The following is a 15,551-nucleotide window of genomic DNA, read 5'->3' as shown; positions in this document are numbered from 1 at the left end:
ATGCACTCCTCCAGGCAGCTGGAGAGTATTCCATCAGACTCCTGACTTGTGCCTTGTGGATGATTAACTTCAGTCGTAACAAACTGGATTTGCCTGGAGAACTTGCTTGTATTGTCAGACATTTTAGTGTACAGTCTATAGCTATCACTCTGTTCTTATAGGCTGTTCGAAAACCAGAGCCTCAAGCATGTCTTTAACAGATGTTTTTAGTACATATCCTGATGTTGTCAATCTGATCACAACATCCCAGTTACAGGAAAGTGTTGGAGAACCTCCTATACTGAACTGCAGTTGTAAAGATATGTCAATATTGAAACAGCATCAATCCTGCCACATTGATATGGTCCTCTGGTAACTGGCAACTCGGACCAAGCTGAGAACCACCCAGTAAGCCGGGACTCCATGTACATTGAGCCAAGTGGAGGAGAGGACTGGACGTTACAGTGGTCTGGAGTGGGAGAGGGACGTCCCTTATCTCTCTGGTTGAAGATTTTGAATAGGGTCGTCAACTCTAGTTGGACATATCCCTGGAGGTGTCATCACATGACGTACTTCCAAACTCTCCACCCCCACACTCTGACCATGTCCACCCTCACGGTGCACCAGCCTCCCACACCAAACAGAAAAGAAAGAGACTTGTTAACCGATTTGGGTTCCCCCATCCCATGTCCAATTGTCAGTTGTAGATTAGTAAACAAAAGTGTTCAAATTATTTATTTTTTTAAAATCACAATGTTTCGTTGTCCTGCGATTTTTTTCCCTCTGTCCCGGGGATTGGACTTAAATTCCCGGGGACTCCAGGGTGAATCTGGAGCGTTGGGAACCAACTCTGGCCATGTTCAAGGTGGGCTTGGGATCTAGCTCCTTGTAGCCATGACGGCAAAGCACAAAACTACCCTTAACACGGCATCATTTTTAATCTCGACCAGAGAGGCCACATGGTTGTTTTAATGGCTCTGAATAGTGTAGACGGATGAGCTGAGGGTTGGAAAGGTATACAAAATGAGAGGTAAGGGGTGGGGATGGAGCGGATCTGGTGTGATGAGCTCATTGAGGACACGGTGACAATATTGAGAAGGAACATTGACGGTGGCAATATTAAGGGAGAGGACAACAGATCCTGGCATGGACTCATTGGGCAGAATGGCCACCTTTCTGTGCCCGAATGACTCTAGAACTCAATGAATGGAGGAGTGAGAGGGTTTAGGTTTTCTTGTGAGGAACACGGGTTGATAAAGAATTATGCGCAGTGATCAGCTGAACAATGATCCTTTTGCACTATTTCGGTTGGGAGATCAGAATAAAAGGAACTAAAAGGAACAGGAATCTGGGAATCTGACTGTTCAAACTATTCAGACAGAACGCTGAATGTTTCTTTGCTTTGTCAGTGACTGCATCCGATAAATAAAACAAGCCCTCAAGGAGTTGTTCCGCTGATGAGAAGATTTGCTCATTTGTCCAGGGTGGGAATCATCAGTCCTTCAAACATTTCCATTTCTTCTCAACAGCTCATCAGCTGAAGGCAATGAGTAACTGAAGCCATTACAGATCCTGGCACACCCGAGTCAGGTGTGTGCTGACTGGACAGGGGGGTGAACACAGTCTGCAACTGTCCTCAGTGCCTCTTGCTTTTGTTGGGGGAGGTTATTGAGTAAATCAGTCAAGGTTCCTGATCCAGATTACTGTCTAAAAATGTTAACATTGGAATACAGGAAGTACTGGATTTACCGGGAAAGAGAGGGGGGGGGGGGGGGGAGTGTTGTTGTAGTGGTAATGTCACTGGACTCGAAATCCAGAGACAAAAACAAAAAATACTGGATAATCTCAGCATCTGGGAGAGAGAAGGGAGCTAACGTTTCTAGTCTGGATGACTCTTTGTGAAAGCTGGAGAGAACTGGAAATGGGGTCAGATTTATACCACAGTGAGGGTGGGGGGGGGGGGCAGCAGTGGGGCTGGCTAAGGTGCCAGCAGTAAGTGGAAATTGACAAAGATAACAAGAAGACAAAAGGAATGTAAATGGGGGTGATCAAGGTGCTGATCGTGACACATAAAGAGATTAGAATGTGTGAATGGTAGAACAAAAGGTGAGCAATGTGTCGAACGGCACCTGAGAACAGCCCCACAGTAATCCAGAGGCCCAGGTCAATGCTCTGGGGGCAAGTGTTCAAATCCCATCATCGCAGCTGGTGGAATTTAAAATCAATTAACAATACCTAGGATTGAAAAGCTGGTCTCCGTGATGACCATCGATCGTCGTACAAACACATCTTTAGGGAACGAAATCTGCCATCCTGACCCGGTCTGGCCTACATGTGACTCCAGCCCCACACCATAGCAACTGAGGAAGGGCAATTGGGAATGACCAACAAACGATGACACCTTCCCATGAAGGAATAAAGGTGAGAAAGGTCAATGTAGTTCGCATTCCACCATCCTGCCAGTCACAGTCGCATAATGATAATTGATTAATCTTAACAATAAACCTCTATCAATGGGCTGCGTGTGATCTCAATGGGCATGAATAGCTTAAAATCTCGCCAAATTTAACCACAACAAACACAGACATTGGTGGGAGGAAACTTCAGATTTACAGAATGGTTCCAGCACAGGAAGAGGCCATTTGTGTCTGTGCTGGCTCTCTGCAAGCACTACTCAGCCAGTGCCACTGCCTCGCCGTTTCCCCTTAACTATACAAATCTCTCTTGACATACTTATCCAATTCTCTTTTGACAGCACACGATTAAATCTGCCTCCAACACACTCTTACATTCCAGATCCAAACTGTTCAGTCAGCGAAAAAACCTTTTCCTTGTGCTGCCATTGGCTTTTGCAGCCATTCACCAGAAATTAGCATCCTCTAGTTCTCGAGGATTCCGCGTGCTACTGGGAACGCTTTTTCTCTCACTACTCTGTCCGAACCCTTTGAGGTTTTGAACACCTCCATCGAACCTCCTCTCAACCTTCTCGAAGACCAACCCCCGCATCACCAATCGATCCATGTTACTGAAGTTCCTCACTCTTAAAACCATTCTGATAATTATTTTCTGTATCCTCTCTAATGCCTTCAAATCCTTCCAGAAATGAACAATACTTCAGCTCAGGCCAAATCAACATTGTATCAAGGTTCACCATAATCACCTTGCTCTCTATGCCTCTATTCATAAAGCCCAAGATTCTGTATGCTTTTTTTAAACAAATTTCTCACTTAGCCCTGCCACCTTCATTGATTTGGGCAGTTCAGGCACCCTCTTGACCCAGATTTTCCTGTCACTGGATAGTTGGACACCACCACATATTCCGGAAGTTGTGCAATGTGATCCCTCTGAAGTCCCGATGCAAAGACTCTGTGAGAATTTCCAGAGACATATCTTTTTTTTAAACATTGTTTTTATTAAAGCCTTTTTCAACCAGAATTTTTACATAACAGAAAAATAAACGAAAAATATTTAACAAGACTAGGTGGCTGTTATCATTATACAAAATGCAAATATACATTAAATAGACAGTTCCTCCCACCTGAGCCACCCCCCACCCAGTTGTTGCTGCTGCTGACATTTTACCGCTCCCCTAGAAAGTTAAGGAAAGGTTGCCACCGCCTGGAGAACCCCTCTCAAGGCAAACTTTATTCGCTCCAGGCTGAGGAACCCCGCCATATCACTAACCCAGGTCTCCACGCTCGGGAGTTTCAAGTCCCTCCACATTAACAGAATCCGTCTCCGGGCTACCAGGGAGGCAAAGGCCAACACCTCGGCCTCTTTCACTTCCTGCACTCCCGGATCCTCCGACACCCAAATATCGCTACTGTTGGACTCGCCTTCACCCCGTGTCCAAACTCCTGGACATAGCCCTCGCAAAGCCCTGCCAGAATTCGTTAAGCGCCGGGCATGCCCAAAACATATGGACATGGTTCGCCGGACTCCCCGCCCACCTCGGGCAACTGTCCTCCACCCCAAAGAACTTGCTCATTCTCACCGTCATCATGTGAGCCCAGTGCACCACCTTAAACTGAATTAAACTGAGCCTGGCACATGATGCGGACGAATTCACCCTATCCAGGGCATCAGCCCACAGGCCCTCATCTAGCACCTCACATAGCTCCTCCTCCCACTTGCCCTTCAGCTCCTCCATTGAGGCTTCCTCCTGCAGCTCCTGATATATGTCCGACACCTTCCCCTCCCCTACCCAGATGCCAGGCACTACCCTGTCCTGCATCACCAGAGAAGTTTCGAATGGACAGTTCCCAGCAACCTGAACAATCCAGTAAAGTCTGGTTTAGAGTCAGCGACCCAGTTACCCAGGAAATATTAGTCAGGGGAGAAAAACGTCTCATTGCTGGGTATCTATACAACCGACCCTTTCCCCCCCCGCTCAGTCCCGATTTCCCACTGACTCCTGACCCACCAACTCGCCCCAACTCTCCGATCCCCCCCTTCCTCCAATCCACACTACCAAAACCATTTGACTCCCCACAATCCTTCAACCTCGTGACCCTCCAACTCACTGCTTGTGCTCCACCTACCCCCCACCCGGCCTTCTGACTCCCTCCCTCCCCTCCCCCCACAAATCCAAGCTCGCCATCCGACCCACTTACCTCAAGCACATTCATTCATGAACATGAAACGTCCCTAAACTTTTCAGAGTGCTAGTGAATGAAAATTTTCTGAAGTATATAATAATAATAATCTTTATTGTCACAAGTAGGCTTACATTAACACTGCAATGACGTTACTGTGAAAAGCCCCCAGTCACCACCTTCCGGCGCCTGTTCGGGTACACAGAGAGATTCCAGAATGTCCAATTCACCTAACAGCACGTCTTTCGGGACCTGTGGGAGGAAACTGGAGCACCCGAAGGAAACCCATGCAGACACGGGGAGAACGTGCAGACTCCATTCAGACAGCAACCCGAGCCAAGAATCGAACCTGGGACCATGGCGCTGGGAAGCGGCAGTGATAGCCACTGTGCTCTCCTGCCGCCCTGTACCATACAGCAGCTAGTGCTGTAAAAAGGAGGCGTTAGGAATAACAGGAATGCGGAATATTTGGCTAATGGTAAAGTTCTTGAAAGTGTGGATGAGCAGAGGGATCTAGGTGTCCATGTACATAGATCCCTGAAAGTTGCCACCCAGGTTGATAGGGTTGTGAAGAAGGCCTATGGAGTGTTGGCCTTTATTGGTAGAGGAATTGAGTTCCGGAGTCGGGAGGTCATGTTGCAGCTGTACAGAACTCTGGTACGGCCGCATTTGGAGTATTGCGTACAGTTCTGGTCACCGCATTATAGGAAGGACGTGGAGGCTTTGGAGCGGGTGCAGAGGAGATTTACCAGGATGTTGCCTGGTATGGAGGGAAAATCTTATGAGGAAAGGCTGATGGACTTGAGGTTGTTTTCGTTGGAGAGAAGAAGGTTAAGAGGAGACTTAATAGAGGCATACAAAATGATCAGGGGGTTGGATAGGGTGGACAGTGAGAGCCTTCTCCCGCAGATGGATATGGCTGGCACGAGGGGACATAACTTTAAACTGAGGGGTAATAGATATAGGACAGAGGTCAGAGGTAGGTTCTTTACGCAAAGAGTAGTGAGGCCGTGGAATGCCCTACCTGCTACAGTAGTGAACTCGCCAACATTGAGGGCATTTAAAAGTTTATTGGATAAACATATGGATGATAATGGCATAGTGTAGGTTAGATGGCTTTTGTTTCGGTGCAACATCGTGGGCCGAAGGGCCTGTACTGCGCTGTATTGTTCTATGTTCTATGTTCTATGTACTTGGGCTGGTTTCCCGACAACTGCACTCCAAGGAAGGACTCCGAGGCCAGCTACTCTTGCCATTTCTGAAGAGGCCCAGTTTGGGAGTCTGGCCAAAGGTGTGGCTCTCCGAATGGCAATCCGACGTGATTGCCACTCCTCGGAAGATTTTACCCGTTCGTTTATATTGCTGCTCCTCCCACCAAATCTATCACTTTGCTCTTCTCTGCATTAAAGTTTACTGTCTGCCCATCCCACCAACCTGTCCGTGTCCCCTACACAGTTAACAATAGTTCCTTGTCACCTCCAAACTTCGAAATGATGCCCTGTGCACCAAAGTCTAGAACATTAATATGTATCGAGAAAAGGAGTGGGCTTAGTACTGATCCCCATGTTTACCTTCTTCCACTCTGAAAAAAACAACTGTTCGCCGCTACTCTCTATTTCCCGTCACTCATCTTTGTATCCATGCTGCCACTGCCCCTTTTATTCCCGGGCCTTCGATGTCGCTGAGAAGTTTGTTACGTAATATTTCATCAAATGCCTTTAGCAAGTCCATGTACACCACAGCAGCTACATTGCCCTCAGCACCCCTCTCTGCTACCTCATCAAAAAACTCAAGTCAAATTAGTCAAAGACATTCAACAAATCTTTGCTGGTTTTCATGAATTATTTCATGCTTGTCCAGCAGATCCGCACCTGCCCTCTGGATATTCACTTGTTCATGTGAATTTGCAGCTGCAGGCAAAATGTCTACCGATCCACACAAGTAAGTAACACTCAGCACATCACATCTCAAAATACTCCAATACTGTATCCAAAAATACTATTTTCTGAAAGAAAACTATTGAGTTTATGTTTGAATGAATCAATGCTCATCCACTGTCTCCCAACGGAGCATGTTTCATAGACTGACCACTTGTTCAATGAAATAATGCTTCCTTCTCTGCTCCAATGCACATCGACTCATTTCTCTCCACATAACAATTGTTTCTGATCCCTGGTGTTACCCAGTGACTGTGGGGGTTTTAACATGTCCGCGGGGGTCACATTGTCAGCTAACAGGTTGGTTGACTTTCAGCAGCACAGCAGCCGACTGCACTTTGGTCTTTAGCCATTGGAAAACTTTACGAAGCTGGGGGTCACCATCCAATGACATGCAACCTCTCGTAATGAGGACCCAACCGTATAACTTAATCAACAAACATACCAACTGCCGCAAAACTAATGAGTTCCAGTGTAATTAATACAAAGAACAAAGGAGATTACAGCACAGGAACAGGCCCTTCGGCCCTCCAAGCCTGCGCCAATCCAGATCCTTTATCGAAACCTGTCGCCTATTTTCCAAGGATCTACTTCCCTCTGTTCCCCACCCGTTCATATATCTGTCTAGGTGCATCGTAAATGATGCTACCGTGCCCGCCTCTACCACCTCCGCTGGCAAAGCATTCCAGGCACCCACCACCCTCTGCGTAAAAAACTTTCCACGCACATCTCCATTAACCTTTCCCCCTCTCACATTAAAATCATGACCCCTTGTAATTGACACCCCCACTCTTGGAAAAAGCTTGTTGCTATCCACCCTGTCCATACCTCTCATAATTTTGTAGACCTCAATCAGGTCCCCCCTCAACCTCCGTCTTTCCAACGAAAACAATCCTAATCTACGCAAACTTTCTTCACAGCTAGCACCCTCCATACTAGGCAACATCCTGGTGAACCTCCTCTGCACCCTCTCTAAAGCATCCACATCCTTCTGGTAATGTGGCGACCAGAACTGCACGCAGTATTCCAAATGTGGCCGAACCAAAGTCCTATACAACTGTAACATGACCTGCCGACTCTTATATTCAATATCCCGTCCGTTGAAGGCAAGCATGCTGTATGCCTTCTTGACCACTCTATCGACCTGCGCTGCCACCTTCAGGGTACAATGGACCTGAACTCCCAGATCTCTCTGTATATCAATTTTCCCCAGGACTCTTCCATTTACCGTATAGTCCGCTCTTGAATTAGATCTTCCAAAATGCATCACCTCGCATTTGCCTGGATTGAACTCCATCTGCCATTTCTCTGCCCAACTCTCCAATCGATCTATATTTTGCTGTATTCTCTGATAGTCCTCCTCGCTATCTGCAACTCCACCAATCTTAGTATCATCTGCAAACTTGCTAATCAGACCACCTATACCTTCGTCCAGATCATTTATGTATATCCCAAACAGTGGTCCGAGCACGGAACCCTGTAGAACACCACTAGTCACCTTTCTCCATTTTGTGACACTCCCTTCCACCACTACTCTCTGTCTCCTGTTGCCCAGCCAGTTCTTTATCCATCTAGCTAGTACACCCTGAACCCCATACGACTTCACTTTTTCCATCAACCTGCCATGGGAAACTTTATCAAATGCCTTACTGAAGTCCATGTATATGACATCTACAGCCCTTCCCTCATCAATTAACTTTGTCACTTCCTCAAAGAATTCTATTAAGTTTGTAAGACATGACCTTCCCTGCACAAAACCATGCTGCCTATCACTCATAAGTCTATTTTCTTCCAAATGTGAATAGGTCCTGTCCCTCAGTATCTTCTCCAACAGTTTGCCTACCACTGACGTCAAGCTCACAGGTCTATAATTTCCTGGATTATCCCTGCTACCCTTCTTAAACAAAGGGACAACATTAGCAATTCTCCAGTCCACCGGGACCTCACCCGTGCTCAAGGATGCTGCAAAGATATCTGTTAAGGCCCCAGCTATTTCATCCCTCGCTTCCCTTAGTAACCTGGGATAGATCCCATCTGGACCTGGGGACTTGTCCACCTTAATGCCTTTTAGAATACCCAAAACTTCCCCCTTCATTATGCCGACTTGACCTAGAGTATTTAAACATCCATCCCTAGCCTCAACATCCGTCATGTCCCTCTCCTTGGTGAATACCGATGCAAAGTACTCATTAAGAATCGCACCCATTTCCTCTGGCTCCATGCATAAATTCTCTCTTTTGTCTTTGAGTGGGCCAATCCTTTCTCTAGTTACCCTCTTGCTCCTTATATACGAATAAAAGGCTTTGGGATTTTCCTTAACCCTGTTAGCCAAAGATATCTCATGACCCCTTTTAGCCCTCTTTATTGCGCGTTTGAGATTTGTCCTACTTTCCCGATATTCCTACAAAACTTAATCAGTTTTAAGTCGCCTAGATCTTATGTATGCATCCTTTTTCAACTTAGCTAGTCTCACAATTCCACCCGTCATCCATGGTTCCATAATCTTGCCATTTCTATCCCTGATTTTCACAGGGACAAGTCTGTCCTGCACTCTAATCAACCTTTCCTTAAAGGACGCCCACATTTCAAATGGGGATTTACCCTTAAACAGCTGCTCCCAATCCACATTCCCTAGCTCCTGCCGAATTTTGTTATACTTGGCCTTTCCCCAATTTAGCACTCTTCCCTTAGGGCCACTCTCGTCTTTGTCCATGAGTATTCTAAAACTTACGGAATTGTGACCGCTATTCCCAAAGTAATCACCGACTGAAACTTCAACCACCTGGCTGGGATCATTCCCCAATACCAGGTCCAGTATGGCCCCTTCCAGAGTTGGTCTATTTACATACTGCTCTAAAAAATTCTCCTGGATGCTCCTTACAAATTCTGCTCCATCTACGCCTCCAACACTACATGAGTCCCATTCAATGTTGGGGAAGTTAAAATCTCCCAGCACGACCACCCTATTGCTCCTACATTTTTCTATAATCTGTCTCATATTTGTACCTCTACTTCACGCTCGCTTTTGGGAGGCCTGTAGTAAAGTCCCAACAATGTTACTGCACCCTTCCTATTTCTTAGTTCTACCCATATTGCCTCAGTGCTCGAATCCTCCATCGTGCCCTCCTTAATCACAGCTGTGATATCATCTCTGACCAGTAATGCAACTCCTCCACCCCTTTTACCTCCCTCTCTATCCCTCCTGAAGCATCAATATCCTGGGATATTTAGTTGCCAGTCTTGCCCTTCCCTCAACCAAGTCTCAGTAATACCAATATCATATTTCCAGGTACTAATCCAAGCCCTAAGTTCATCTGCCTTACCTGCTACACTTCTCGCATTAAAACAAATGCACCTCAGACCACCTGTCCCTTTGCTTTCATCATCTCTTCCCTGCCTACTCTTCCCCTTAGTCACGTTGAGTTTATTATCTAGTACCTTACTGGCTTTAGTTGCTGCCTCTTTACTGACCTCTAACTTCGTAATCTGGTTCCCATCCCCTTGCCACATTAGTTTAAAACCTCCCCAACACTGTTAGCAAAAGCACCCCCTAGGATATTGATTCCAGTCCTGCCCAGGTGTAGACCATCCAATTTGTAATGGTCCCACCGCCTCCAGAATCGGTTCCAATGTCCCAAAAATCTGAACCCCTCCCTCCTGCACCATCTCTCAAGCCACGTATTCATTCTGACTATTCTTGAATTTCTACTCTGACTGTCTCGTGGCACTGGTAGCAATCCTGAGATTACTACCTTTGAGGTCCTACTTTTTAACTTATCTCCTAACTCCCTAAAGTCTGCTTGTCGGACCACATCCCGTTTTTACCTATATCGTTGGTGCCTATATGCACCACGCCAACTGGCACCCTCCCCCTTCAGTATGTCCTATAGCCGATCTGAGACATCCCTGACACGTGCACCCGGGAGGCAACATACCATTCGGGAGTCTCGTTTTCGACCACAGAAACGCCTGTCTACTCCCCTTACGATTGAATCCCCTAAGACTATAGCCCTGCCAGTCTTTTTCCCGCCCTTCTGAGCAGCAGAGCCAGCCACGGTGCCATGAGCCTGGCTACTACTGCCTTCTCCTGGTGAGTCATCTCCCCCAACAGTATCCAAAACGGTATACCTGTTTTGGAGGGAGATGACCGCAGCGGACACCTGCACTGCCTTCCTGCTCTTTCTCTGCCTTTTGGTCACCCATTTCCTGTCTCCCTCACCAATCCTATTCTGTGGTGTGACCAACTCACTGAACGTGCTATCCCCGACCTCCTCTGCATCGCGGATGCTCCAAAGTGAATCCATCTGCAGCTCCAGAGCCGTCATGCGGTCTAACAGGAGCTGCAGCTGGACACACCTCCCGCACACGAAGGAGTCAGGGGCATCGGCCGCGTCCCTGAAATCCCACATTGAGCACGAGGAGCATAACACGAGTCTGGGATCTCCTGCCATTTTTACACTTTACCTGAACTGATTACAAATATAATATGAAATAATGATGATGTACCACTGCAGTGCAGAAGGAGGTCATTCATTTCATTCGGCCCATTGTCCCTATGCTGGCTCTTTGCTCGAGTTACCCAATCAATCCCACTCCCTAGAACTAGTGGGCATAGCTTCAAAAGAAGACATCACCCTTTTAGAATGGAGATTGAGAGAATAATTTTTTCATGGGCAACAGCTCTTTATTTGATTCTTTGCATAAACACTTTAATCTTTCTGGTGCAGCAGCCAACTGGGACCTTTGGGCAGCCACGCAGGTGGGGGTCTTCCCCAGATGGTCAATGAATTCCTAGTATGGGGCCTTGGTAAGCAAAGTCTCTTTCCATAGATCCGGAGTCAGATGTAGGTCTCAGAGATGGCATCAAAAGCAGCTTTAGCAAAGTTGCCCAGTGTGGCTGTGCAGCCTCGGGCTGAGGTGTAGCAACCGTCAATACCAGCCATCTGAAGCACTTCCTTGGGTACAGGAGCTCAGACAATAGCAGTACCATGGGATGCAGGGATTAGACGCACCAAGACTGAATCGAAACATGGTACAGCGTGTGGCTTTCCAATTTTGTAACCCCAGTAGCCGCCTTACAGGAATGATTGACAGCTTTGAATAACAGCTCCATGAATGACAGTGGATAGGCAGATAGATAGATAGATCGAGAGGAGCACTTGACACCCAATCCAACATGTCCGCTATAGTCAGCAATAGCAACAAAAGCCTTGAACCTTGTACATTGACCGGCACGGGTCTGCAGGCATGATCTTGAGAACCTGGACCTTTAAAGCCAATCTCAGGAAGAAGGCAATGATTTCAGACTCCTTGATAGAGAGGGAGGAGAGGTGAATTTCCTCCAGAGTTTTGAGCTTTATAACCTTTATCAAAGGCCCAAGCTTGGTTACTGGCACCCACTCCTTATGTTCAGCCTTTCCACCATGAGCACCATGGCTTTGGCCGTGTCCACCGCCCCACCTATGTCCACCACAGCCAAAAACCCCGCGGAAACATCCTCAACCAGTGGCATTGTCCATCATTTGGAAATCATTTTTAGTTTGAGGGTCATTAATTTGAGGACTTCTCTTTCCCATTGTTAAATGCATTGTGCACAATGAAATAGTGGTATTGACATTGGATTAGTAACCCAGAGACCCAGGATAATGCCCCGGGGACCCGGGTTCGAATCCCACTACAGCAGCTAGTGAAATGTGAATTCAATAAAAATCTGGAATTACAAGTCTCATGATGACCATGAAGCCATTGTTGTAAAAACCCATCTGGTTCACTATTTTCTTCAGGGAAGGAAATCTGCCATCCTTACCTGGTCTGGCCTACATGTGACCCCAGATCCACAGCAATGCAGTTGACTCTTTAAAGAATGCCCTCTGAAATAGCCCAGCAAGCCACTCAGTTCAAGGGAAATTTGGGATGGGCAACAGGCGCCCACAAATGAATAAAAAATAGTAATTCTGGATTGAGATTTGAATTGGACATATTAATAATAATCACCAGCATAGGCCCCGGCCTATAAAGAAATACAGCTGGGAGCACTTAAAGGGCATTGCCATGAAAAAGGAACAGAGTATTTTCAATTTGGCCTCAGCTGAAAGAGGAAACACAAAAAGATGTTCCATTCTTGTCGAGGGTCAGCTCCACAATGCAGGGTTCAGTGTTCTACAGGCTTTTCCCAGCTAGACATCAACTGCTGCTGGAGGGTGAAAAATGCTCATCGGTCTGCACGTGACTTGCTGATCTTCCAGCGTAAATGACCTGTTGATGACCGAGTGTTGCTGTCTGGCCCATTCCAAGATCCTGGTCTGTGTGCTGAGGGACACATTGCTGTACATGCCTTTTGCGGCAAGCAGCATGCCACTGTAGTGTACAGGTGTTCGGCACAGCAAGGGCTAATTTGGGACTTGATAACAGCATCATCCGCAGTATGATGTAGAGAGTCACAGGAGAGGCCGAATAAGGCGATATGGAGCCTGTACCCATACACGTCAGTGCCTGGGAAACGTCCATCATTATGGTAAACAATAAATTGCTTTATTTTAAATAGGCAAGTCTCTTAGTGAGACAGCAAACCAACCTTTACAACAGCACTAAAGCTGGTGGCGGCCAACGCAAAGGCTGAATGAGGAAAGGCCAGTGTTTAGAGGCACTCCCATCATAGTACACTGAGGGGCTGCAAACCATGTAAAATCCTTCAGGCTTTATGTACTAGAGAATGTTTGAAAGGGAATTTAAACGGACATTGTAAACACAACTAATAAAGGCAAGTGTATTGAGGCATCTCAGGTACTGTATTTGATAGATGCCGATCTTTACTTCATGTCGTCAAATTTGAACCGTTATTGTTTCATTTGAAAAATATTTAATTGGAGGTATTTTCAAACATACAGCACAGAAACGGGCAAACAGCAACAGCAACAGTAAACCATGCACAATTACAGAGTGGCACGGTGGCGCAATGGTTAGCACTGCTACCTCACGGCGCCGAGAACCCAGGTTCGATCCCAGCCCTGGGTCACTGTCTGTGTGGAGTTCAGTAAAAAGTCTTACAACACCAGGTTAAAGTCCAACAGGTTTGTTTCAATCACTAGCTTTCGGAGCGCAGCTCCTTCCTCAGCAGTGCTCCGAAAGCTAGTGATTTCAAACAAACGTGTTGGGCTTTAACCTGGGGTTGTAAGACCTCTTGCTGTGCTCACCCCAGTCCAACGCCGACATCTCCGCATCACGTGTGGAGTTTGCACATTCTCACCCGTGTCTGCGTGGGCCTCACTCCCACAACCCAAAGATGTGCAGGGGGAAGGTGGATTGGCCACGCTAAATTGCCCCTTAATTAGATTTTTTGTTAAAAAAACATGCACAATTGCCCCTGTTCCCCCGTAACATAGAACCATAGAATACTTACAGTGCAGAGAAGGAGGCCATTCGGTCCATCATGTTTGCACCAGCCCACTCTCTGAAAGAGCACCCTACCTAGGCCCACTCCACTGCCCTATCCCAGTGATCCGATAACCCCACCTAACATGCACATCTTTAGACACTAAGGGGTAATTTAGCATGGCCAATCCATTTAGGAAACCCACGTAGACACAGGGAGAAAGTGCAAACTCTACACAGTCAGTCACTCAAGGCCGGAATTGAGCCCAGGTCCCTGGCGCTGTGTTAACCACTGCGCCACCGTACCATCCCCTCGACTCCTCCTTTTACACCCGCCCCCCTCGCCAAACTCAAACAAAGCACAAATACTGTGGGGGGTTTTAAAACAAATTTTATGAATAAGCTGTATTTTGAAAAAAAATGTTTCCCTCATATTTTTCTTCCCGACTCCCCAGAAGGCACTGACTCACACTGCCTCTACAGGTGCTGGAAATGTGTGTGTGTCTTGCCGGCACATTAGGATGGCATTGTACCTTCAAGTAACCCGCAGTGACTCACCAGAATAAATTGGAACAACCCACATCAAGATTGGAACTATACCAGACTCAGTTTACAACACTCCAGGCCTGAAAGCTACAAGAAGGACTAACTGGTGAGGAAGTGAAATAAGTGCAGTTGGAGCTTGGTGGAGCAATTGCTAAGGCTTGGATGGCCACCGAAGGCCCAACAGGCCACAGCTTGGACACCTCAGGCCCAGCGGGTGAAGAGCCTGATAAGGTTCACATGATAAGTCTGCACTCAGTCAAATCTATGGAATGAATCTCAATCCTGATGGGAAATGCATTTATACAGAAGCCGAGTAGGGTAGAATTGGAATTGAGTGCCATGTCCTCTATGGACAAATGGCCTACCAATTTTCCAAAACCCTGCCCATTTAGGCAATGCTCTACTAAGTGTCTGACATCTGTGAAACTGTTTACTAACATCAATCGCTCAAGATGAGAGGGTGGATATTGGGGTGGCGGTGTTGGGGTCCAGCATCCTTCCTTCCCTCCCTCGCCCCACAACTCATGCACTCTGCAAATCCTGGGTCTTGGACCTGTTCATCGCTATTAAACGGAGTCAAGGTAGCTCCCTCCGCAATCGCAACATCCCCAGGCACCTCAAAGTCCTCTGAACCAGTAACACTGCACACATGTAGCCAGAATAATGGCCTCTTTTCATCTTATTCTGATGGTCAAATGGCATCAAGGTGTAAGCGTTGAAGTAGAACTGAAAATTGAGCAAGGAGGGTTTGTGAGAAAGGACTTAAAAATCACTTGTGTTTGCTGAGCTGTGTTGACTCGATCATCACCTTCGTTTCTCAGCAAAATTACACTCTCTTTGGCTAAGCAATTCTGATAGTTCACATTGTAAATAAATCTCCCAAGGTGGCCTGAAGAGAAAACTTATGATTTGGACATAAATTGTTATGAAGAGCACCTCAGAATCCTATCCTTTGCAAAGAATATCAGCCATGCAGACTAAAAACCCCTGACCTTTGGCATACGAGTTATTTCAGCCAGGGTAGAAATAAAGGCAATATAGCAGGTTTAATTGCTCCTTGCCATGGTTTCCTTCAGGTGTACAGCTGAGTTGCAATCAATTACATTGAAGTTGTCAATTTGAA

General features: G+C 46.6%; 1 protein-coding gene and 1 pseudogene across 2 annotated transcripts in view; both read right to left on the bottom strand.

Moving 5' to 3' along the window:
* Window positions 1–15,551, bottom strand: part of large1 (LARGE xylosyl- and glucuronyltransferase 1) — a 678,219-nt gene that overhangs the window by 322,641 nt on the left and 340,027 nt on the right. The gene's annotated exons all lie outside the window — the stretch shown is intronic.
* LOC140396598 (small ribosomal subunit protein uS5 pseudogene) lies at window positions 11,150–12,033 on the bottom strand (annotated as a pseudogene).

The sequence above is a fragment of the Scyliorhinus torazame genome, chromosome 19 (genome assembly GCF_047496885.1).
Source record: "Scyliorhinus torazame isolate Kashiwa2021f chromosome 19, sScyTor2.1, whole genome shotgun sequence".
NCBI lineage: Eukaryota > Metazoa > Chordata > Chondrichthyes > Carcharhiniformes > Scyliorhinidae > Scyliorhinus > Scyliorhinus torazame.
Note: the sequence above shows the minus strand (reverse complement) of the source record. Positions and strands in the feature narration are given on the sequence as shown.